Source organism: Triturus cristatus, chromosome 12 (assembly GCF_964204655.1).
Source record: "Triturus cristatus chromosome 12, aTriCri1.1, whole genome shotgun sequence".
Classification (NCBI taxonomy): Eukaryota; Metazoa; Chordata; class Amphibia; order Caudata; family Salamandridae; genus Triturus; species Triturus cristatus.
The window spans coordinates 141,860,881-141,885,725 of NC_140595.1; the positions used below are offsets into that span (position 1 = coordinate 141,860,881).

The window sequence follows — 24,845 nt, forward strand, 5'->3', positions numbered from 1 at the left end:
GTGGGCCTTTCAACAGGATGCAGTTGGATTTCATTGAGATGCCAAGGTGTAATGGGTTGAGGTACATATTAGTCATAGTATGTGTCTTTTCTAGATGGGTGGAGGCTTACCCAACACGTAGATGTGACACACTAACTGTAGCTAAGTTACTGCTGAGGGAGCTTATTCCGAGGTTCGGTTTCCCGGCCTCTCTTGAATCAGACAGAGGAACGCATTTCCACAGCGAAATCATGACATTGCTTTGTGCTGCCTTAAATATAGACCAAAGGTTGCACTGCAGTTATCGACCCGAAGCTTCTGGGATTGTGGAACCAGTTAATGGGACATTGAAGGCCCGGATGGCAAAAGTGTGCTCTTCGACTTCTTTGAAGTGGCCAGATGCATTGCCCTTGGTTCTCATGAGTCTCTGGAGTGTGCCTGATAGAAGAACTGGATTGTCACCCCATGAGATCCTCATGGGGAGAGCGATGCGTGTGCCAGCAATACCTGCCTCTGTTTTGATAAATATCACTGATGATGTAATTCTCGACTACTGTAAAGGCCTGGCTGATGTGGTCCATTCTGTGTCCCAGCAGGTGCAGGCGGTAGCTGTTCCAGCCGCAAGTGACCTGTGCCACGACTTGTGCCCTGGTGACTGGGTATTGGTGCGCAAACAAGTGAGGAAGAGTTGCTTGGATGTTCGTTGGCGTGGGCCATACCAAGTCATCCTGGTCACGAACACGGCAGTGAAGTGTGGGGGATTGCCGAACTGGGTGCATGCCTCCCATACCCGTAGAGTCCCAGCACCCTTGGAAGATACAGCCCCTCTCGTGAATGAAAACCCAGCTGGGGTGGCAGAGCCATCTGAGAGGGCAAGTCAAGCTGTAGGGGTGGCTGACGCAGCTGGTAGTGCACTGGACCGAGCTGAAGGGGGACGTGAAAGTAATCCTGAATTGGATTCAGAGGAAGGAGAAGTTGCAGTGGGCAGTACTGAGTCAAATTCTGCCGAAGAAGAGAGCAGTGCACAGGGTACTGGAAGGGAGAGCAGTGGTGCTACAGAAGCAGGAAGAGTTTGGCCCGCAAGTCAGAAACGGGTAAACTCGAGATTGGCACTACGAAAAGATCTTGCCCCAGTTTCTGAAGCGTCTGAAACAGAGCAGAGTGACGAAGATCAAGCCCCAGAGGCTTTGAGAAGATCGAGGAGAGCAAGAGTGCCGTGTCAAAGGTACGCCTCGCCAGAGTGGGCATACGCAGTGACAGATGCCAGAGTTGCTGAGCACGGGGAGACTGAGATCGATCACGCTGGTCAGCAGTCATCCGATTCCGAGAGTGGAAGTGTTGCTGAAGATTCCGGGGCTGGAAATCGAGGGAATATTGACCCTCAATATTCCAGATCCGCCGCTTCTGAGTAACGTCCGTGGTCTGATCTTGGATACGTTGGCTTTCCCGACCTTTGCTGTTATTCCCGCTCCCCAAGAACTGATAAATCTCAAACTTGAAATCTTACAGGGGGTCCTAGAGCTGTTGGGACCGGCTGTTATTTTGGACTAATGATGAACTTTGTTGAGTATAAGCTTGTAAAGAAGATAACCTAGACCCGAGTGGAAGAAGAATACATTTAGGGACCTTTCCGTTGGAGATATCGAAAAGGGTTAGGGAAGTCTTTTTCTGGACGGAGTAAATAAGGAACTGAAATTGTTAGGGGTTTTCCAGCTTCAAGGTGGTGATTGAACTGATTCGACAAGCAATACTCGGATGAGGAGAAGACTTTTACTTGCTGCTGTTGAATTGGATCTTGAGAACTGCACGAAGATGGCAGAAGCTGGAAATTCACATCGTAGAGCTAAATTAGTGATAGGCACCCTTTTAGGGGTAGTGATAGTTGCTATATTTGCAGTAGTTATAGCATCTTATGTAGTGGCACACAAGCAGGAGGGGGAGGTTCCAGGGACACCTACACCTACCACTTACAGTAACAAGGGGGATATCATAGGAGACAGAAGAGCTACGATGCTAGAAGAAAGTCGTATGTTTCATATAGATCTGTCTAGAGGCGATTTCAAACTTAACGCTTATGCAAAGCTGTTGTATGAGTATGTTGATGCGATGGATGCGAAGGATTGCTATGTGTGTATGCAGCTGCCTGCTTCCGTAGATGAGGGTATTAGATACCATCACCTTCCATTGACATATGGGATTTCTTGCAGTTTATTGCTTAGCCTGTTTTACGAAAGGAAACAGTTCGAGTATTATTTTTCGAATTATGACACCGTGCTTCCAGATGTACCGGCATTCAAGCATTTGAATAAGTATGATTACTATAAGTCAGAAGAAAGACTTCAGACTTATTTCATACCGACTAGAAGTTTAGATACAGCTTATGCGCATAGACAGAACCTGACGTGTTCGCTATCAGACACTGAAAAGAAATGTATTGGTCAAGTTGAAGACAGGTATAGAAAATTAACTCAGAATGAGGAGGGAGGAAAGAAGTCAGTAGACTGGACTGATGAGGAAAAACGACATAAGTCTAAAGGAAGTTATGGACCCATAGCTTTAGACCATGTACAGAAGGGGAATTTGTGTGTTGCTCGTCCTCAGTCTGACAAGGACAAAATCTGGGTTGGATATAGTACGTGTGATCATACCTTTACGATGGAAGACTCAGCTAGGAATTTCTTGCAAGGTCCGGTACAAGTGATTCCAACAGTGTATTATGTATGCGGAAAGAATGCGTACGTGAGATTGCCTGCGCAGTGGTATGGTACGTGTTATTTGGCTGTTATTTTTCCGAAGATATATCATGCAGAAGATTTGAATCTGTTGGAGACTGGACATCATTCTAGAGAGCGGAGGACTGCAAGTGCAGGAGCATTGATTGGTGATATCTTTGGAGCAATGATACCCAGCTTGGGTGTGGTCTTGAATGATGTGAAAATACGAAAGTTAGCGACTGTGGTTGATGAGTTGTCAATGAACACGGCGAAATCATTGCTGTTGGTGGATGGGGAGATGTTATCGATAAGGATTATGGTTTTGCAAAACCGTCTTGCATTAGACGTGTTATTGGCAAAAAAGGGCGGAGTCTGTAAATTGTTGAAAGTTCAGGAATGTTGCACGTATATTCCAGACAATAGCAAGGAGTTGAGGAAATATATAGTCAACATTACTACGATTCATCAAGAGATTGTAGATCTAACTGAGGAGAATGTGTGGGGAAAGATTGGCAAGGGATTTGGGCACGTAGGGAATTGGTTTGCAAATTTGGGGAAAGGAGTTCTCGGATACGTGCTGAAGCCAATAATCATTGTGGGGGTTTGCGTGATCTGTCTGTGGGGACTTGTAAGAGCTTTTAATTGGTACAGAGGAAATAGGGCTGAGAGGACTCTCAGAGCGCATGAGAAACGAATGGCGCATATACAGGATAGTCAATATCAGGACCTCAAAAGAATGGAGGGCTTCCGACAGAGCAGGATGGCTACCACTTCTGTTTAGATGGATTTCTGCAGGATGAGATTAGATTGAGATGATGTGATGACAGTTGTCATCAAAGGGGGGAACTGAGAGAGCGTCACTGGTGTTAAGATTTGTAGGGGAGCACCATATTCACTGTTAGTCAGCACCCGCATATAATCCAAGAGTGTTTAGAATTATCATAGAAATATATTCGTCGATATAGAGGTGTAGAAATGTAATCAGGCCTTGAAAGAAATAGTGGCCATCAGTTACTATGAAATGTATTTGTATTACGGTTAATGTTTAAAGCTCTGCAATGATGCGATGTATTAGCACTTGTAGATCATGTTAAAAATTAGAATGTAGGTTGCTCTAGTATAGGTATGCTGAAATATTGATTGTAATGTGTTTAGTTCACAAGGCCTAATCGTCCATGTAAAGGAGAAGGCCTAGTCGTTCCTTATTTTAGCTATTTTTATTAGGCTGACAGGGCTTTTCAGGTGCAAGGACATTTAGCTCGTTAGTTAGAATAAGTCTTTGTTGTAGGAATTGAGACAGAAGGAGTAGACCGGAGGGGAGTGAATTGGAATGTGAAATTGCAACTCCTGGTACGGAAGGAGCCTGAGACCCAAGGTCGAATTAATGAACAAAGAAAGATGAAGAAGCCTGGATGGAAAATCACAGAAGGAAGACCCGCTGAAGGGGTGTGCTGAAGGGCGTGTACCAGGATTTTGGGGTTTTGTATTAGGGACAGTGCCCCGTGGGTTGAGCAGACGAGACTTAGGAGGGAGCCTAGAAGGAGCACCATAGATCGAGCTCTCATTTAGTGAAGACTTCTTAGGAAGTTTCACTGCTGACACCTTTTTATGCTTTTCTCACCTGAAAGGGAATGTTATGTAGGGATGTCACTTTAGAATAGAGTAGGGACAGAATTGCTTTGATGAATGACTTTGAAATTTGACATCACGATAGCCATTTTGTATCTGATGCTTTTAGAAGCTGTAATCCTTTTTATATTTAGTTGAATGCGGATACTTCGTAGAGTATCATTTGTGTTAGTTCCCATTTATCTTTTGTGCCTTGTATTGAGGTGCGTTTACATTCAGATGTTTTTGCTGATAATAAAAGGTCAACTTCCCAGACTTTGAGTCATCCTTGATGAAGAATGTCGAATTGCGGTAAATATACTCTGATAATTGTGTTTCTTCCCTCTACGCTATTAAGCAAGTAAAAAGATCCTGGCGACCTGAGTGGGTTCTTGTAGATAATTGGGCAGAGACAAGAACCCGGCTTTATCAAGGACAACTGCTCGTCGAACCAGACCCCCAGATTTTTAACTGGTAGTCCAGAAGAAGATGGCATAGGATAATCGGATGGCCAGAGAGATTCCCTGAACCCGGGGGGGGGGGGGGGGGGGGGGGGGGGAATTTACCGTAAAGAAGGATTTCGATCTTTTCCTCGTTACATTTGAGTTGGGCGGCACAGAGCCACTGTAAAACAGCTGTCAGACACTCCTTCACCCTCAAGGTAGAAAATTCCGATTTACCCCAGGTGAACAGATGTTGGGTGTCATCGACGTAAGCAACGATCTTGGCACCCCGCTCTTACGCTAATTGGACCAGAGGAGTAACATATATATTAAAAAGCAGGGGGCTCAAAGAAGACCCCTGCGGCACTCCAGTGGTCACAGATTGGGGAGGAGATGAGAAAGGCCGGAGCCAGACCTGTTGCGAACGCCCCTCAAGAAAGGATTTCAGCCGCTTCCAAGCTAGCCCAGAGATACCTATGTCTGCCAGCCGGGCCAAAAGCAGTGCATGGGGAACGGTATCGAACGCCGCCTACAAATCCAGCATTATGAGAGCTGCACTTCCACCAGAGTCCAAACAGTCTCGAATAGCTTCAGAGACCTCGACCAAGGCGGACTCAGTACTGTAGGCAGCTCTAAAACCAGATTGTGATGGGTGTAGTAAGCTGGCCCCCTCAACAAAATCCATAAGTCGTTTATCAACTGCCTTCTCACAAATGTTCGCCACACTGGGGAGCAGAAAAATGGGGCGATAATTCCCTGGGTTCCCAGGATCAAGCGATGGTTTTTTTAAAAGTGGAAGGATCTTCACCTGTTTCCACTCTACCAGGACAACTGCCTCTTGGAGGGAAAGATTGATGAGTGTATTGACACCGAAATGACGAATGGGGTTAGAACTGCGGGATTTGTCAGATGAGGTGTATTGGTATAAGTAATGATGTATATTGAAGCTGACTGGAACTCTATGACATTTACATATGTTTTTATGGATGCCGAGATTGTTGTTACCTGATGTTGCATTGTAGTTTTAAAGTTTGGATGTGGCATTGCGTGGGCACTCATTGGAGTTGTTGAATATGAACCTTTAAGTGCCTGAAAAACGTGATAGGATGGTTGCGTGGGTACGCGTGAAAGGCAGCTTGAGATATAGTGCGCTGTTGACCTCCATATACTCAAGATGGAGTATATGATGCGTGATTTCTTTCCACAGATAAAATAACAAGCAACAAAAGTGCTATTTACAGAGATAAAAAAATCCCTACGACGTGGTGGGAGCTGGTATGCGGGCCCATAGCTCCTACTGGGTAAATATTTTAAGGATGAATACGTGACTATTGCCCATTTTTCAAGCCATTCGGCCATGGTCTACAAGTTTAGTCTATACCTGTACTGAAGAGAGCCTGTAGGGTTTGGTAAATTTTCTCTAAATGTTTTCTTTTCTGTGTGTGTCTGTCAGTCACTCTTTTTTGATGTTAGATGTCCAGGGAGGTGATTGCTGACCTCGGTTGCCCTGACAAATTTGCCACCAAATAATTGGCAATGAAACATGTTGGCCGTCATTAAAGTGGTCCACAACATGCTGTGTTCTTAATTTGGCGTTGACTCAGAGTTCGGAATAAAAGTGACCAGTTGTTGTGAGTCTAGTCCAATTTTAATCGAGAATTCTTGAGTCTCTTTGTTTTCACTGGGTCTCTATCTTTTGTCACTCCTTTTTCCACTGGACACATCACTTTTTCCTTTGAGAAAGTTATCGATGATGACATAAATGTGGGCAAGCTGGTGAGAACCTACCAGTAGCTCCTCTGGTGGTGCGCACATGAGATACTTTCTCTTTCCTTTACACATTTTTTAGCACATATATACTTGATATGTGTTAACTTGAGTGTACTGACTGACCACTTCTTTTTCTTTCTTTCCCTTTTTTTCTGCAGTTTTAAAATTAATGGGCACTGAGGATTTGGCCATTAACGATAGCTGGCTGAGGTTTTAGATAAAAATATCTTCCCTCATTGGTATCCTACAGATATATATAATACATTGAGAAAGTGCCTGTATTTGCCAGATCTTTTGTTGCATGATTGAGTGTATTTACCTCACAATTGTCCGATTTGGCGATGGAGGCCAGGAGCCTAGCCGCGCATGGGTCCGATGGTGACCAGGATTTCATAGATTTCAGTATTTTAAGGGACTCTGACAAGTCAACGGAGCACTATGGAATTAAACTAGGCGTGTATACACTGCTAAAAATGTATGAACATTAAAGTAGACCCACTTTTAGGACCTTTAAACTCATAGAAGTACACCTTGTGAAAGAGTCCTCAATATAATTCAGTTAATTGCTTGTGATAGTGGCCGAGAGGTATCTGAGTCGCATTCCTTCGCCGAGCGGTGTTCATTCCACATAATTCCACTTAACATAATTTCATTCAACACCACATGTTCCATGCCACACCAATACATTTCACACCAAATAATTCAGCACCAAACCACATAATTCCACTCCACAACACATATATCCAATTCACAACACATATATCCAATTCACAACACTTTATTCAACATCATACCACAAAATTCAGCAGCACACCACATAATTAATCTCCATTACACAACACTCCACAACACAACATACCTTTCCACATAATTTCACTCCATAACACACGATCCCACTCCATATAATTCTAATACACTCAGAAACACATAATTACTATCCACAGAATACAACTGTACACCATGCTACATAATTCAACTACACCACTGTGACCTGGGGACCGAGGGGTGCTTACAACCAGCCCCTCCACATAGCACGGGCCACATAGACTGGTGGAAACCCTGCAACGAACCTATTGACTTGTCTTCCCTTTCCCAGGCGGGCCCACCTCAGAACGAAGGTTTGGACTGGGAACCGGAGGAAGACATCGGGAGCAACTTCTCCTTTAACTGGAATCAACCCTGTTCCAGCAACGCCCCCTACGCAAGCGACGAGGGACGAGCACCAATCACCGAGCGGGACGTCAGAAGAAAAGACGGGGACGCCCTCGAAGCAGTGGGAAACCCGGAAGAGAGGGAGCGAGAGCGAGCAGCGAGAACGGACAGAGAAGTAGAGGAGGAAGATCAACGCCCAGAGATCCGCAGAGCACAGCCGGAGGAGGGAGCGCCGGGAGGCCAACGTTCCTGTGAGTCGCCCAGCCACCCCTCAGGAGAGGAGTGGCTCTCGCAGGTACGGAGACGCGTAGCGGGCTTCGTTGGGAGGCCTGGGTGGGCTGCTAAAGCGAAACGCTAGGAGCTGGCGCCTAAGCATTCCCCGAGCACACCACAGAAATCACTTAAGACACCGCTATTCTGACAAAAATACCTCACGAGCACTACGGGTGGAATCCTAATCCCTCACCCCCTATCCTGGGATCCCTGAGGTGCCTTAATTGAACCCTGACCTAACTCGGGTCTCTTTTCTTTGTTTCCTCCGAGAGGAAAGCCGCCGTAGAGGGAATCGACCAGCCCCGTGGAAAAGACGTGACGAAACGTGGGGAAGAAACAGCAGGGACTCACAGAACATACGGAACTCCCAACCGGACCCTGAGAGAAGAAACAACTACAAGATACCCGGGACTGTACACATACGGGGGACTAGCGTAAAGAAGGAGAGCTGTAGCTGGAATAAACGTACCCGTAAAGCAAACACCTAGCCTCCGTTGATTATTCCCTAGAGTGAGTCCTACCAGGCGACAAGTGGTGCCGAAACCCGGGAACCTCTCCATCGATAAAGATGGACGCGCTAATACAGCACATAGTCCAAGCACAAGATAAGCTGGGATGGGCCCTGGAGAGACAGCTCACGTCGGCCCAAGCTGACCGCGAAGTCTTTTCAAACTCCATGAACGCCCAAATAGAAGGGCTGAACAAACTGGTAGCAGATCAAGCTATGGGGCCTCAACCCCTACCCCGCACATCCCATCATGGGCCAGCAGGAGTGGCACTGCAAAAGTTTGTGCAAGGGGACGACCCGGACGCCTACCTAACCAACTTCGAACGGGCGGCGAGAGCGTGCGGATGGCCCCCGGAAAAATGGCCGTTTTTTCTCGCCCCGTTGCTAACAGGGGAGGCCCAAGCGGCCTATCAGGTCGCCAATCCGACCGGTACTACTCCATACGGGGAGATTAAGAAGATCATTTTGGACCATCTCGGGTTAGACGAGGAGGCGTACCGGCTACGGTTCCGGAAGGATAAGGGACTGCCAGGGGAAAACCCCAAGACCATGTTTTATAGATTAAAGTTTGCAGCGGACAAGTGGCTCAAACCGGAGGAATGCACCAAAGAGGACATATTGGACAAGATATACCTTGAGCAATTTCTGGACGATCTACCTTACCCCACCCAACGGTGGCTACGCCAACATGCGAATCTGAGTACAAAGGAGGCCATGGAAATGGTCACCACTTTTGCCAGAGCTCAGACAAAATCCGGACCAGGAGACCCCGAGAAGGGCTTTAGACCTCTGCTGGGAAAATTCGTGAGACCCGGCAGCAGACGACCCCTGGAACTTCCCAGGCCCAGAATTAAACCACCAGACGCCTTCAACCCCAAGGGGCCACAATGTTTCGATTGCGGAGGGTGGGGACACATCGCAAGAGCCTGCCCTCAGAACAAGACACACGACGAACCCATGGACATTGGATATGCGCCAAGAGCCGTCCTGTACACCGCGGAGATGGGGCCAGCGTTTTACGTAAGCGTGAAAATCAACGAACACACCATAAGGGCCTTGTTAGACTCGGGTTGTAAACAGTCGGTGGTCATGAGGGAATTCATACATCCCCGAGACTTACTCCCAGGGGCGGTGGTCCACATCCGATGTGTCCATGGGGACGTTAAAACCTACCCTGTAGCCAAGATAACCGTATCCGTAGAGGGAGGAACCCCCGGGATACTCCGAGTGGGGGTGGTGGAGAATCTACCAGAGGAGTTAATTATTGGGACAGACAACCCCCACTTCCTTACGATGTTTAATATGATAGCGAAACCCCAGCAGACCCCATCACCAACAGAAGGAAGGGAACCGATAGCTGCGGCTCTAGCGAAGTCAGACCCTTGGGTGATAGATAAGAATTTCAGGTTTTCCCAGGAGAACGATAACACCCTGAAACATGCATGGGATGCTAGCATCTCCCCCCATGATACTCCTCCCCTCCAACCCTACTTCCTGGTTAAGGACGGCTTGCTGTACCGTGTAAAGGACCCTGACTCCGAACCACAACTGTTAGTCCCACGGGAATTCCGCGAACAGATCTTGTTCTACGCCCATTCGCACCTAACGGCGGGACATCAGGGGGCTGAGAAAGCAACACAGGCGGTCCTCAGGCACTTCTATTGGCCAGGGGTTTATCACGATCTAAAAAGATACTGCCAACAATGCGAAACCTGTCAGAGACAGAGTACGTACAAACCCCCGGACGTTCCATTGCAACCCCTCCCGATCATAGGGAGCCCCTTTGCCCGGATTGGGATGGACTTGATAGGACCCCTTCCAAGGACAAAGAAAGGACACGTCTATGCCCTGGTGGTCGTGGACTATGCCACAAGATACCCTGAAGCCTTTCCATTGAGAGCCCCGAACGCCCCCACAATAGCGACGTGTTTAATAGAGCTGTTTTCGCGAGTGGGATTCCCTAAGGAAATCCTAACGGATCAGGGCTCCCCTTTTATATCAAAATTAATGAAAGAAGTGTGCAGGACCCTCGATATTAAACACTTGAAAACCTCCGTGTACCACCCACAGACTGACGGGTTAGTGGAAAGGTACAACGGGTCCCTCAAACGCCTACTAAGGAAAATGTTAATCGTAGAAGGAAGAGAGTGGGACCGACTCCTGCCTTTGGCCCTCTATGTCCTCAGGAGTCAGGTCCAGAGCAGCCTGGGTTGTACTTCCTTCCAGATGTTATACGGAAGGCAACCCAGGTCTCTCTTGGAGATGACGAAAGAGGCATGGGAGAGACAAGAGAGAGAGGAAACCTCTCACTTTCTCGATTATACGCGCAACCTCAGAGCAAAAATAGGGAAACTCAGGGACTTGGCATATTCGAACCTGGAAAAGAACCAAAAGAGACAAAAGACCTTCTATGACAAAGGAAAGAAATGGAGGTATTTACATCAGGGAGACTGGGCCTTTGTGAAACTACCCTCGAGTATAGGAAAACCCAAATCAGAATGGTCTGGTCCTTTCCTTGTGGTTGAAACACTGGGAAAAACGACTTATCGACTACAAATAACCCAGAGGAAAACTCAGTGTTATCATATTAACCTCCTCAAGAAATGGATTGGGCCACCGCCACCATCCATACGCTTCGCCTCCCCTATCACTGAGGAGTCGACAACTGTACAACATCTAGTGGTCAATCAGGAACTGAACAGTACTCAACAGAGGGATCTGGAAGCCGTATGCTGGCAATTCGCATCCACTTTCTCAGATCTTCCTGGCAAAACCTCACTCACAGAACACGCCATAGAGACAGAACCAGGAAAGATAGTAAAACAGAGACCCTATCGAGTCCCAGCAGCCCGACGGGACGCCATCCGGAAAGAGGTATTGGACATGTTAAAACTGGGGGTGATAAGGGAATCCAACAGTGAGTGGTGTTCCCCCATTGTCCTTGTGCCCAAACCAGATGGCTCCTCGAGGTTTTGCATGGACTTCCGTGCCCTGAACAGTATTTCCTCCTTCGACGCATATCCGATACCCAGGGTGGACGACCTAATCGAGAGATTAGGGAACGCCCGATTTATCAGTACCCTGGATCTAACAAAGGGGTACTGGCAGGTCCCTCTGAGAGACAAAGACAGAAAAAAGACAGCCTTCGCCACACCAGACGGGCTATATGAATTCACGGTGTTACCCTTTGGCCTGCATGGAGCACCTGCCACGTTCCAAAGGCTCATGAACACTGTTCTGCAAAACCATCGGGCCTGTGCGGCCGCGTACCTAGATGACATAGTGATATATAGCGACACCTGGGAACAACACTCCGAGACCTGAGTCACATTCTAGGGTGCCTCGCCAGGGCAGGGCTCCATGTCAACTCCCGCAAATCCAAAGTGGGGTTCGACAGGGTGAAATACCTAGGTTACATACTAGGCCACGGGGTAATTGCGCCTCAAGAGGAAAAAGTGAAAGCAATCAGAAACACCCGATTCCCGTCAACTCAAAAGGACATACGAGCTTTCCTCGGACTAGTAGGGTATTACAGGAGATTCATCCCCAACTTTTCAGATGTGGCGGCCCCCCTAACGGATCTATTAAAAAAACGGAAGGCTGGTACACCGTTACCAGACCCCTCCTCGGAAGCAGTAAAAGCATTCCAAGCATTAAAAGACATCATCACCTCCTCACCGGTGTTGGTATCACCAGATTTTTCTCTCCCGTTCCTATTACAAACCGATGCCTCCGACCGAGGGATAGGAGCGGTCCTCTCCCAAAGGTCCCCCGAAGGATCAGAACACCCGATTCTTTTCATCAGTAGAAAGCTCTTTCCCCGTGAGGCTCAATACTCCACCATAGAGAAGGAGTGTCTAGCGATCAAATGGGCGTGGACAAACTGCGATATTATTTGGATGGCACGCTGTTTACCCTTTACACCGACCACGAGCCCTTGACTTGGATGTATCGCAACATGGGGAATAATCCTAGAATAATGCGTTGGTTCTTGACCCTCCAGCCATACACCTTTCGTATCGAACATCGCAAGGGCTGTGACAATGGTAATGCGGACTTCCTATCCCGTGTCATTCCTCTCCCCGAACGGGAGCAGCCTAGGGGGGAGGTGTGTGACCTGGGGACCGAGGGGTGCTTACAACCAGCCCCTCCACATAGCACGGGCCACATAGACTGGTGGAAACCCTGCAACGAACCTATTGACTTGTCTTCCCTTTCCCAGGCGGGCCCACCTCGGAACGAAGGATTGGACTGGGAACCGGAGGAAGACATCGGGAGCAACTTCTCCTTTAACTGGAATCAACCCTGTTCCAGCAACGCCCCCTACGCAAGCGACGAGGGACGAGCACCAATCACCGAGCGGGACGTCAGAAGAAAAGACGGGGACGCCCTCGAAGCAGTGGGAAACCCGGAAGAGAGGGAGCGAGAGTGAGCAGCGAGAACGGACAGAGAAGTAGAGGAGGAAGATCAACGCCCAGAGATCCGCAGAGCACAGCCGGAGGAGGGAGCGCCGGGAGGCCAACGTTCCTGTGAGTCGCCCAGCCACCCCTCAGGAGAGGAGTGGCTCTCGCAGGTACGGAGACGCGTAGCGGGCTTCGTTGGGAGGCCTGGGTGGGCTGCTAAAGCGAAACGCTAGGAGCTGGCACCTAAGCATTCCCCGAGCACACCACAGAAATCACTTAAGACACCGCTATTCTGACAAAAATACCTCACGAGCACTACGGGTGGAATCCTACTCCCTCACCCCCTATCCTGGGATCCCTGAGGTGCCTTAATTGAACCCTGACCTAACTCGGGTCTCTTTTCTTTGTTTCCTCCGAGAGGAAAGCCGCCGTAGAGGGAATCGACCAGCCCCGTGGAAAAGACGTGACGAAACGTGGGGAAGAAACAGCAGGGACTCACAGAACATACGGAACTCCCAACCGGACCCTGAGAGAAGAAACAACTACAAGATACCCGGGACTGTACACATACGGGGGACTAGCGTAAAGAAGGAGAGCTGTAGCTGGAATAAACGTACCCGTAAAGCAAACACCTAGCCTCAGTTGATTATTCCCTAGAGTGAGTCCTACCAGGCGACAACCACACCACACAGTTCCACAACTAACATTTCCAATCCAACCCACATAATTCCACTACACACCACATACATCCACTCCAATCCATAACACATAGGTAAGAAGCATTTACAATGCCAATAGCTCTAACTCTATTTTTTAACACCCAAACTCACATATCTGGAGGCTAGCTCGGCCACGATGTAAGTAAACCTACCAAACCCATACATTTCTGAAAAGTAGAAATCCGGGGAAGTACAGGGTTGAGTGCTTCGCATGGATCCCATGAAGTGTTCTTAACCTCAATACCCTGCAAACCTCAAACTTACCCTGAAATCACATATTTTCCTTCTATTTCTGTGATGGAAACTTCTGAAATCAGGAGGAATCCACAAAATTCCTCCCAGCCAGTGTTACCTCATTTGTGCCGATAAAAACGTTGCACCATTTGTGTTGCTGGCCTAATGCCCCCAACAGGAATGGATCAAACCGAGGTCAACAGGAGTTCCCTCGCAAGGGTTCCCATTAACCTTAGCTTGTTCTGTTCTTGTCGCGGGCACTAGTCTCAGTTTCACAAGTGGCACCGCGTTTATAGGCACAGGTGGGTTAACACTGGGTAGTAAATATTTTTGGGATTCCTGAGCATTACAGATGCTTCCATCACAGAATATGAGGAAAATGCGTGATTTGAGGCAATGTTCGATGTTTGCAGGGCAATGTGGGTAAGAAATTCTCATGGAATCCACACACTGCAACCCACCCTCAAATCCCTTGGTTGTTGAGTTTTAACAAATTTCTGCAGTTCGTACGTTTGCATGGGTGGTGCCACAGCACAGCCCCAAATACCACGGTCATCCTTATTGCATATCTATCAATGTAGTTATATTTAGCACCTTTTGTGTCATGGTCCCTTGCCCCACCCACACAAGTGGGGAACCATTCTTATCGGGTGACATGTTGCAACCCAGGGTGGTAAGAAATGTGTGGCTCCCCGCAGATTCCAAAACTATCTATCACAGAAATGTGAGGAAAATGCATTTTTAGTCAAAGTTTGAAGTTTGCAAGAGAATCTAGGTAAATAAACCTGGTGAGCTCCACGCAAGTCACCCCAACGTGGATCCCCATAGTATGTTTTAAACAATGTGCAAGGTTGCTAGATTTCCCTAGGTGCCGGCTGAGCTAAGGCCCAAAATCGACAGCTATACACATTGCAAAATAAGGTCAGTTTTGAGTGGAAAAATGTGATGTATCCATGATGAGTTTTGGGCCGTTTCGTGTTGCTGACACTCGGCCTACCCACACGAGTGAGGTACTACTTGCATCGGAAGATATGTGGGAGCTTATATTAGCAAACATTTTTTTGTTACTAACTGGACACAGCAGTTAAGTGGCTAATAGAGATCACTCTTTAAGAATGATTTTACTAATCTCTAGAAAGCCTATCCGATCGTGTCTGAGTCGAGGGATCAAGTCTCCGGTGTATGGACAACAGTAGCAGAAAAGCATTGGAGTATATGATAACCAAAATCACATTAATTGCAGGAATGGGCTGCCGGGTCTATTAACCTTTACAATACATAGATTACATTTCAGTTACATGTGTAAGCAAGCGTGCATGAGTATGACTTTCTTTTGTATTCCGTGACTCTTGAGTCTGCTATCCACAAAGCAGACAGTGTAACTGAGATTTTAATAGCAGATAGTAAACACAACTTCACACTGCTTCAACAGTCAACAATATAATTGAATGCAGACCGAATGTTTTCAGGTTTGCTCTACTAACATTTTAAATACATCTCACAACGGTACGTTTTCTCAAGTACAGCAGTATTTATATTCTCTATGGTCATGCAAGCTGTCCTCCAATTTTTCATTTTTCTAGCATCTGAATCTCCTCCAGTAGGGGCCATTGCTGAATTTCTTTATACCAGAGATCTAGCTTTAGTTTAATTTGTTGCAGTCAGTGCCTTTTTGGCTAGAAGAAGACGTCATGCTGTCAATCTATGTGTGTTTCCACTCCTATGGTAGAGGTAGTAAGTCCAACAAACATTTCTTAGGGTCAGCAGTAATTTTCTGGCCAGACCCACCTTCTGTAAACTGGACATGACATCCCAGTTGTACTCCACTATTCTTTGGGCAGCCAGTATCAAATGAAAGAAGCCTGCACACTCATTTACGTCTAAGGTACACAATTTATCAGGGTATATTTTTAGAACATTGGAGGATAGATACATCATGTGCAAAAACTATACTTGACCAATGTGTCTGAAGCATTAATGGATACCTTATTAACAGGAAGATAGACATTTTTGAAAACGGTTTCCTGTGGGAATTTTACAGGGTCCAATTTGCAGGTGTCCCCCCTGGTGGGGTTCTCTCCTATTGGCTTGTCTGACTCTTTGTCGATCCTTAAATCCTTGTAATCTGGTTCCCCAGCGGACCCCTGTCTAGCTAGATTGCTAGCAGCAGCTGCTGAGGTGGTTAATCCGGAAGTCAATACCATCATAAACATGTCACTTCAGACCGCCATAGTTCCACCTGAGTGGAAGCAGGCCAAACTACTACCTTTATTAAAAAAGGCTTCCCTAGACCCTAGTACGCCAGCTAGCTATCAACCCATATCTCTTCTCCCGGCCGTGGCAAAGGTGTGTGAAAAAGCAATTTACAAGCAGTTGGCCACCTTTGTGAAGACATTCGGAGCCCTCCAACCTGCTCAATCGGGATTCAGGGCAACGTATAGTATGGAGACAGCCCTGGTCGAAATATCGGAGGTGATTAGAGAATGTTTGGATGCCGGCGGTAGAGCAGCCCTCATTTTGTTAAACCTCTCCGCCACGTTCGATACGTTGCCCCACTGGCAAATACTTACTCGCCTCTCGACTATTGGCGTTTCTGGTCTACCTTGGGGCTGGATTAAATATTTTCTTGAGAATAGAACTCAGCAGATATGGATACCTCCATTCTCTTCGGCCCCTAGAAGGGTGACCACGGGCGTTCCACAGGGCTCTACTTTGAGTCCTCTCCTCTTTAACCTCTATGTTACGCCCTTGATCAACTTAGCAGAGGAACTGGGAGTGACGATCATAGCCTATGCTGATGATATTCAGCTTCTTTTTACGTGGAAGGAAAACAACTTGTCCCCGGACCAAGCTAAAAACTGTCTCTCCTCCGTTTTTAAATGGCTTGCACTCTCACAGCTCAAGTGCAATGAGGACAAGTCGGAGATTCTACTGGATGGCTCTTTCCCCCCACATTTCAGGGAGTCGATCTGGCCTACAGAGTACCCCATGCCAAAATCTATCGGCAATCCAGTTAAGAATCTGAGGGTGTGGTTCAGCGAGGACCTCTGGTTCTCCCCTCAGATAAAGAGACTTGCTGGTATGTACTTCGGCATATTGAAATCTCTTAGAAAGTTCTTGCCTCTGCTTCCCAGACCTGCAAAGGAGATGGTGACACGAGCCCTTATCCTGTCACGCATTGATTATGCCAATGCATTGTACATTGGCTTGCCGGGCTATCAGCTAAAAAACTTACAAACAATACAAAATGCGGCTGCCAGAGTTTTCCTTGGCATTTCCGGAAGATCTTCGGGGACCTACATTGGCTCCCTGTGACCAGCCGTGTCCAGTTTAAGGCTCTCATTCCCGCTCATGGAGCGTTGCATGAAACGGGGCCGTCCTACCTTAGAGGACGCTACAGTTTTTATGAGCCCAAGAGACAACTGCGCTCAGCTGCGCAGCGCTTAGTGGTGGTTCCCCATTTTCATCTTTCTCGCAAGGGGGCAGCTCTTTATCTTTTAAGGCCGCAGTAGCCTGGACTGCCCTCCCCTTCGAACTACGCAACACTCAAGACCTCAGGCTGTTCAAGAAGCACCTAAAGACTCTGCTGTTTAACTAAGTTGCGCTTCTCTCAGTTTCACTGCTTTTTGTAGGCTTTCGCGCCGGGACACTCTTGAGTAGCCGTGCGCGTTACAAATTCCAATAACATCACATAGCATAGATCAGAGCAGTTGACATTCCATCATATATACCAAATTCAGGGTGTGGCTAATCTCATCTAAAGGCTCTAAACAGTGTGGAGATCAACCTTTCTTCTCTGTGTGTTTCCAGATTTTCTACAGCATAATGGAATTGTTTGGATTCTTGGGGAACCAGATCCCAGGTTAGTTGTGTTGCTTTTTATGTTTGTTGCATAAAAAAAGGAATTGGGCCAGTTGGACCTCCAACTGCACCTGTGCTTGTCAGGTATTTTGCCCCTGTCCCCAGAAAAATCTATTTTCCTCAGCTCATCACAGCATTGTTTGTCTTCTTACAGTTTTTCTAAAATGAGGCAGTTCCCAAGGATGCATATCCTGAAAGACTGGTATACTCCTAAGTAGCTTCTACATGGCCCACACAAAGATCTGATCTGCCAATCATATCAGGTGTGGCATTTCTTCAGTGTAGGTTCTTGCCAGACTGAAGAAGGTGCCCAACCCAAAATGCGCTTTAATAATATTTTTCATGTGTGCTTCCACTGCAAAACATCCCAACATATGCTGCAAGTGAAATGGCAAGTAATTTAAGTGTGTTCAGTCCTTCCTTGTTTTGTCATTCTGTCAAAACTACTTGCACCATCATTTGATCCTGGACCCAGATCAGGTGTAAGAGAGGAAGCAGGAGTAAAGAATAAAAATGACCAATGTGAGAGAACAGGAGACAACTAAACACAGAAGATTCTCAGTTCAGAGTTGTAGAGTTACTCTGGTATTGCACAAATGCAAGTCCTATCCTCACCGGTGATCACCGATGTTAGAAATTGAGTTTCTGGTTGCCCAGGGTATGCACCTAAGTCACACAGAACCCACCACTCTAGTCAGGGCAAGTAAGTTACACACCATAGATACCCTGCGCTCACCCTCTGGTTACTTAGTGCAGAGCAGGCAGGTTTATCATTGGGGCAAAGTGTAAAGTGTTTGTCCAACACACACCGAAGCCCAATGAATACACCACAAAAGAGACTCTACACAGAATTATGTAAAAATAAATATACTGTGCATATCTCAAGACCAGAACGACATGAACCATAAATACTGTGCATCTAATGTCATTACTCAAGTAGTAGTTGTTAAACTGGACAACACAAGGCAAAAATGACAAACAGGAAACACTAGGGCATGACATGCAGCAGAAAAACTCATCAGTATCAGTAAGAACACGTAGGTACAGGACCCCCTGCACTCCTACTAGCAGGGTTACGGTAATCACTATGGCTTCGCTGACACGAGTGCATTCGAAAACAGAATAGAGCGCTAGAACACTTGTGCGCCTACTACACAGGATATGGTAATCCTTGAATCACGGTCTCCTAAATCAGGAAAAGTTCCTCGTGGCTGTACCCTGCCGCGCTTGGGGACCTCTCTCGAGGTTTCTCCCAGTAATGCTTAACCAAATAACAAGTGCCCCCAAGGTACATCTTACTAAGTAGGGGGAGGTACAAACTGCTGGATTCAGCGGGGTAAGCTTGATATGTCCCCCACGTGCAGAGAAGGCAAATGCAGCTGCCGGTGATTGTGCAGTGCAGCTGCCAAAAACACAGTGCAGCCTCCTTTGCCAACACCTGGCTGCCCACGAAGGAGTGCGAGACCGCAGTACCTCCTGGTAGGTGGAGCTTGCTGTTCCGGCTCCCCGTACTCACAAATGGGGCGCTGCAGTGCCATGCGGCCACACAGCCACGCGTGAAGGAGCACGGGTGGCAGTACCTCTTTGCGTCGGCAGGCTCGGAAGTGGAACTTGTGGGTTTGACCAGATCCAGGCGCTTCTTTGGGTGCGGTGTGGGGTGGACACTGTTCTACTGCCCAGGGCAACACATCTTCGTGGAATCACAGCTCGCTACCTCGTCCACATGACCGGGGCAGCGCAACTTCAGGAAAGGAACACGCCAGCCCTAGAATCCACACTGGCCCTTCTTGGGCAAAAAGCAGGTCAAGCTGTAGGTGTCCGAAACCCTTCAAAAGTGTTGACTGTGCTACCCTTCACCCAACCATCCAGTGCTTTGCAAAAATCCTCCACAAATTCCTTCCAAGACTGGTGAGACAGCTCCTGCTGCCCCTGAAGCTCAACCTATACTCTTCAGGGGTGAATCCATACTTTCTTATCAGACCTTCCTTCATGGGGGTGTACTTCTGCCTCTCACTCCCTTCTAGAGCCAGTCAGGCATCCCTTCATCCTCAGGAATATACCTCCCAATGCCAGTTCTCCAGTCCTTCTCAGGGATCCTGTGCACTGCCAGAGATTTCTCATACTTTTGCAGCCACTGATGTACGTCATCCCCCTCCTTTAAGCCATGCATCAAGTCTGTGGGTATGTGGGTGGTATGTATTTTTAACACTAGACTCAATATTGCTGCCACCATTGGATTTTACAAGCAGTGCTTGTAAGTCCAGAACTCTCAAACTATGGCCAGGGTCCAATTTCCTTTCCTTAAGAGCAAGTCTTTCCCTGGTGCAGGCCCTTTCAGCCTCTGCGATCCTCTCCTCAGCTAAGGGTCTTTGAGCCTCTGCCCTTCTCTCCTCTACTGCCAGCTAGGCCAGTTGCAGCCTCAGGTTCCTCTCAGCCTGTCTGTCCTTGAGCTCATCAAAAGACAGGGTGTGGGAGGTGACACTGCTCCTGGCACTAGACCCAGCAAGGGACTCCCGATCTATGGGGCCCTCTCTCTCTACTGGCATCTCTCCCCAGTCATTTTCTCACTCCTCCTCAAACTCCTCAGGGTCACTGCCCTCTTAGTGTGTGGCTTGGGAACCCTGCCACTGAGAGTGGTCACTGATCTCGGGGTCCTCCTCAGAGTCTCCATCAAAACCACCACCCTCTGTTGGTGCTTTTTCGCAGTGTGCCATTACAAAATAATACAGGGCCATCCAAAGGTCCCACGTGGTGAGTTCCCCACTCACAGCTAGTCCCTTTTCCCTACAGAACCCCTTCAGCTGTTCATCACTGTAAGACAACAGTTGGTTGAGATCAAATGTAGATTCCATTCTGGCAAGGTACTATTACTGCAAACAACAAGAGTCCCAGGTGTAAGAGATAAAACAGGAATAAACAATAAAAATTAACAATGTGGGAGAACAGGATACAGCAAAACACATAATTTTATCAGTGCAGAGTTGTAGTGCAACAATAAGTTATTGTGGTATCGCACAACTGCAAGTCCTCTCCTCACTGCTGATCACCAATGTTAGGAATTGCGTTTTTGGTTGGCCAGGCTATGCACCTAAGCCAGGCAAAACCCACCACGCTAATCAGGGCAAATATGCTACACACAAAAGAGAACCTGTGCTCACACTCTGGTAGCTTGGCGCAGAGCAGGAAGGCTTATCATCAGGGGCGATGTGTAAAGTGTTTGCGCAACACACTTACACAGAAACACAATGAACACACCACAAAAAAGACTCCACACAGAAATATGGAAAAATAAACTATAATTTACATATCACAAGATGAAAGCGACATGAATTATAAATACTGTACATCTAATGTCATTACTCAGATAGTACTCGGTATCCAGGACAACTCAAGGCAAAATCGACATACATCAGTAAACACTTAGGGCATGAAATGCAGCATAAAAACACATCAGTAACAGTAAGTACTAAGAGGTACAGGAACTCCTGCACTCCTACTAGCAAGGTTACAGTAATCACTATGGTTTAGCTGGCACAAATGCATTAGAAAACAGAGTAGGGCGCTGGAGCACTTGTACGCCTACTACAAAGGATACGGTAATCCTTGCATCACCATCTCCAAAGGTCACAAAAAGTTCCTTGCAGCGGTACCAGCTGCATTTAGGGACCTCCGTCTAGGTTTTAACCCATAATGCTCAATAAAAGAACAAGTGCCCCCCAAGTACGTCCTACCAAGTAAGGGGGGAAGTACAAACTGCATGATTCAGTGACGAAACCTTGATGGGTCCCCCACATGCAGAGAAGGCAAATTCAGCTGCCTGCAAGTCCACGTTGCAACTGCCAAAACACAGTGCAGCCTTGTTTTCCGACACCGGGCCATTTGCAAAGGGGCGCGGGATGGCTGTACCTCCCTGCAGGTGGAGCTTGCTGTTCCCGCTCCCCGTACTCACAAGTGGGACACCTCAGTATTTTTCGGTCAAAGAGCTGCTTGCAAAGGAGTGCGATGCAGCAGTACCTCTTTGGGATCAGTGGGCCTCGGAAGCTGGGCCCGCGCCTTCCACCAGATCCAGGTGTTTCTCTGGGGGCGGTGTAGATGCTGTTCTACTGCCCAGGGCAACACGTCTTTGTGGAATGGCAGCTCGCAGGTCTCATCTGCATGTGCAGGGCAGCGCGACTTTGGGAAAGGGACACACGAGTCCCTAGAACCCACACCAGCCCTTCTTGGACAAAAAGCAGGTCGCGCTGTTGGTGCCCAAAGCCCTTTGCTATAACAGCGTGACGCGCTGCTCACTCACACACAATGTTCTGCCCTCTGGTAGAGCGGAGCCCTGGTGATGCGCTGAATAAAGTCACTAACAGGTCTCACAGCCAATTCTAAGTTTGTTGAGTGGAATCCTCAGAGATCCCAGAGATCCCAAAAGAACAAGGAGTGGCAAGCCAACACTCCTGGAGAACACTGGGGCGCAAGGTGAGGAGCACGCAGGCAGGCCAGCACCATCAATTACCCTGAAGATCCTGCATCTGTGATGGTTGTTGGTGTTCAATGCATGCATGTAAAACTGTTCATACGTGATGACGCGCACCTTCAAGAGCCCCGCACTATGGTGGCGGTCTGCAAAAGCCGCTACACATTTCATAGTGCCAATATCGGCAACACTCAGTTCTCATACAGCAACATACATAAATAAACCACACGACACCCTGTTAGTGGAGAAAATTGCTGCAGGTTTATTTGCATAACAGATATGCCAACATGGTGGGTTTTCTTACGGGCGATCTGAGGGCAGGCCCGCCCCTATGCCGCCTGCCCGCCTGATGAGCCAAATTACACCGTGGCTGTCACCAATCGGTGGTTACCAGTTTTGGGAGGGGCCACCCCTCCCATCAGTGGACCGCCAGTCCACGCACTTACTCACGCTCCCCAGAAGGGGGGGGGCAGAGCGTTCCTGGCCACCCCCGGTTGCTCAGGCCCACAACCGTCCGTAGGACTAATGGGGCGCCATCGTACTTCCAGGGGACGAGCTAAGACATCCCTGGGTATCCTTGGCTTAGCACCCTTACTGTGCTGCTGCATGTAGTACCATTCTGTACCTTGCAGACTCTGGATCGCCCTGTAACTCCTCCACAGCTCTGGGGGTGGCCACCGTCACAACCAGGGCCCCGCACCAAGGTAGGCATTTTTACCTATATCCTGCTGAATACCGGGCCTCTCCCAGGTCCAGCCAAAACAAGGCCCCATCCAGGACCGGAGGCCAGCATGCCCCTTCTGGACAGGTGGCCCCATCCTTTCTAAATTCCCCGTGGAATTTAGACTGATATGCCTTAATACCAATAGTTAGGTGTTGGTTCAGTGTTAACATTGCCTGGCTGAAGGGCAATACCTTTGACAAGCCACTCCTGCCAGGAGGTGCCAATGCGGGTGGAAGTAAGAGTTAACAAGCCCGCCTTACTTCCTCTTTCACTCCGTCATCTGTGTATAGCACTCGTCGGAGTATATCCATCGCATTCCGTCAGTCACCACCCTAGGTGATGCCCTGCCCTCCCTAACTTCTGCTATTATCCCAGGGAGAAGACAGGACAGTGTGAACCAGAGGGGAACCAAAGTATAAATACCTCTCTTTTTTTGAATACTGGAAATGCCAAGTGTTCTCTAATACTTTGTGGCCCATATGTGTTTGACTAAGGGGTTTCCCCCCAATCTTATGGACCATATCACCCTAGTTGGGTGACAACTTCCACAACCTGCCTAGCTGCCAGCCAAGGCTATAGGGCGGGAGAAATTTCACCTGTTCTTGTTACTCGGCTCAATGGTACTTGTTTCAGCTACCTCAGAAAGCTGAACTGCTAGGTGGACTGACCAGGCTCTGAACCTGTGACCAGCGGTCGCACCCCAAGCCCCTTTCCATTCTGACGCTCCACCTGCCTGTGAACTTGCATCACAGGGCAGACTTCAGGCACCATAACCCATATTTGGACATGTCTGAGCTAAATACAGATCTAAAAGGCCTGCCAACCGGCTAACCACCAACGTTGCAGTCTGACTGTTCGCTGACAACTCCCAAGGTAACTTGGCTTAACTGAAGCAACTGGTAATATGCCAACAAATATAATCAATTTAACCTTTACTATGACTGCATAATGCGCTCTGGTAGATGTCCGTATAAGTGCTCCATCCCCTCCATATCAGCACTAACAAGGCAACCTGCGCTCTCTTGGGAATGGCACACACCTGCAACAGCTGACAGAAAGTGCCTATTCGTGTGTCACCCACGGCCTTACGTTATCACTGACGGTATACCTGGATTATGTTGAAACTTAGCTGGACTACAGCTTAGTGCCTGTTGCACCCTCACAGGTACGTCTTGTCCTAATCAGTTTCTGGCTGCACCGCTTTATGACATTGCCAGCTCCCATCACAGGCAAAATAAAATAAGCTTTACTGCTACCCCTGTGAGCCGCTGCTGGTGATAATGAATGTACAAATAGCACCGCTAAACTAGACAGGGAGTGATCCTGAGAAAAGGGGTTGGACCACCACCATACCCCGCATGTGACTCAGTATAGGTTTACATTGCCATCTGCAGTAGTGCAGCCACAATTCGCCGGCATCTAACCTGTGCAGTATCCTATTCTGTGCAATCCCCCACATGGTTCCACTGGGCATCGCTGCCTGATGTAAGTGACCTAGGTACATGGTCCCCTGCCAGGTGGCCTGCCAGTGAGAAATACATCTCATACCCCATAAGTACTGCTACCTGCCTTTGTGCCTTTGCTAAAATCTAGCCTGGTATTCCTACTTGCCAAGATATACCCAGCGAAAAAGGCTGTACTCGGTCAATTGACCCGACTAAACATCAAACCCACCAGTTTGGGCAAGCTAACCTGCCCGAAACTCTGCGTAAACAAATAAGCAGGATCTGACACCAAGGAGGGGGATCCCTGGTTGTACTTTAAAAAACATACTGCCCAACCAGATGTGCCCCTTGGAAAGATACCACAATCGCTTTGGATTTGAGCCTCAGCACAACCTTACATCCTGGACCTACCTCCAACATGACGTGTATTTGATCGCGCTGTCACCCTAGGGGTCCTATGGCCCCGACAGAGGTGACAAGATGATGCCTGCTAACCTGCCCCCAAACTCCTCAGAACACCCATGTGTTCGCGCTAACCACCAATGTC

The 24,845-nt window shown here is 48.0% G+C and overlaps 1 pseudogene across 1 annotated transcript in view; it reads right to left on the bottom strand.

Annotated features, from left to right (window-relative positions):
• LOC146772916 (leucine-rich repeat and immunoglobulin-like domain-containing nogo receptor-interacting protein 1 pseudogene) overlaps positions 1 to 24,845 on the bottom strand; it is a 138,617-nt pseudogene that overhangs the window by 91,091 nt on the left and 22,681 nt on the right. The gene's annotated exons all lie outside the window — the stretch shown is intronic.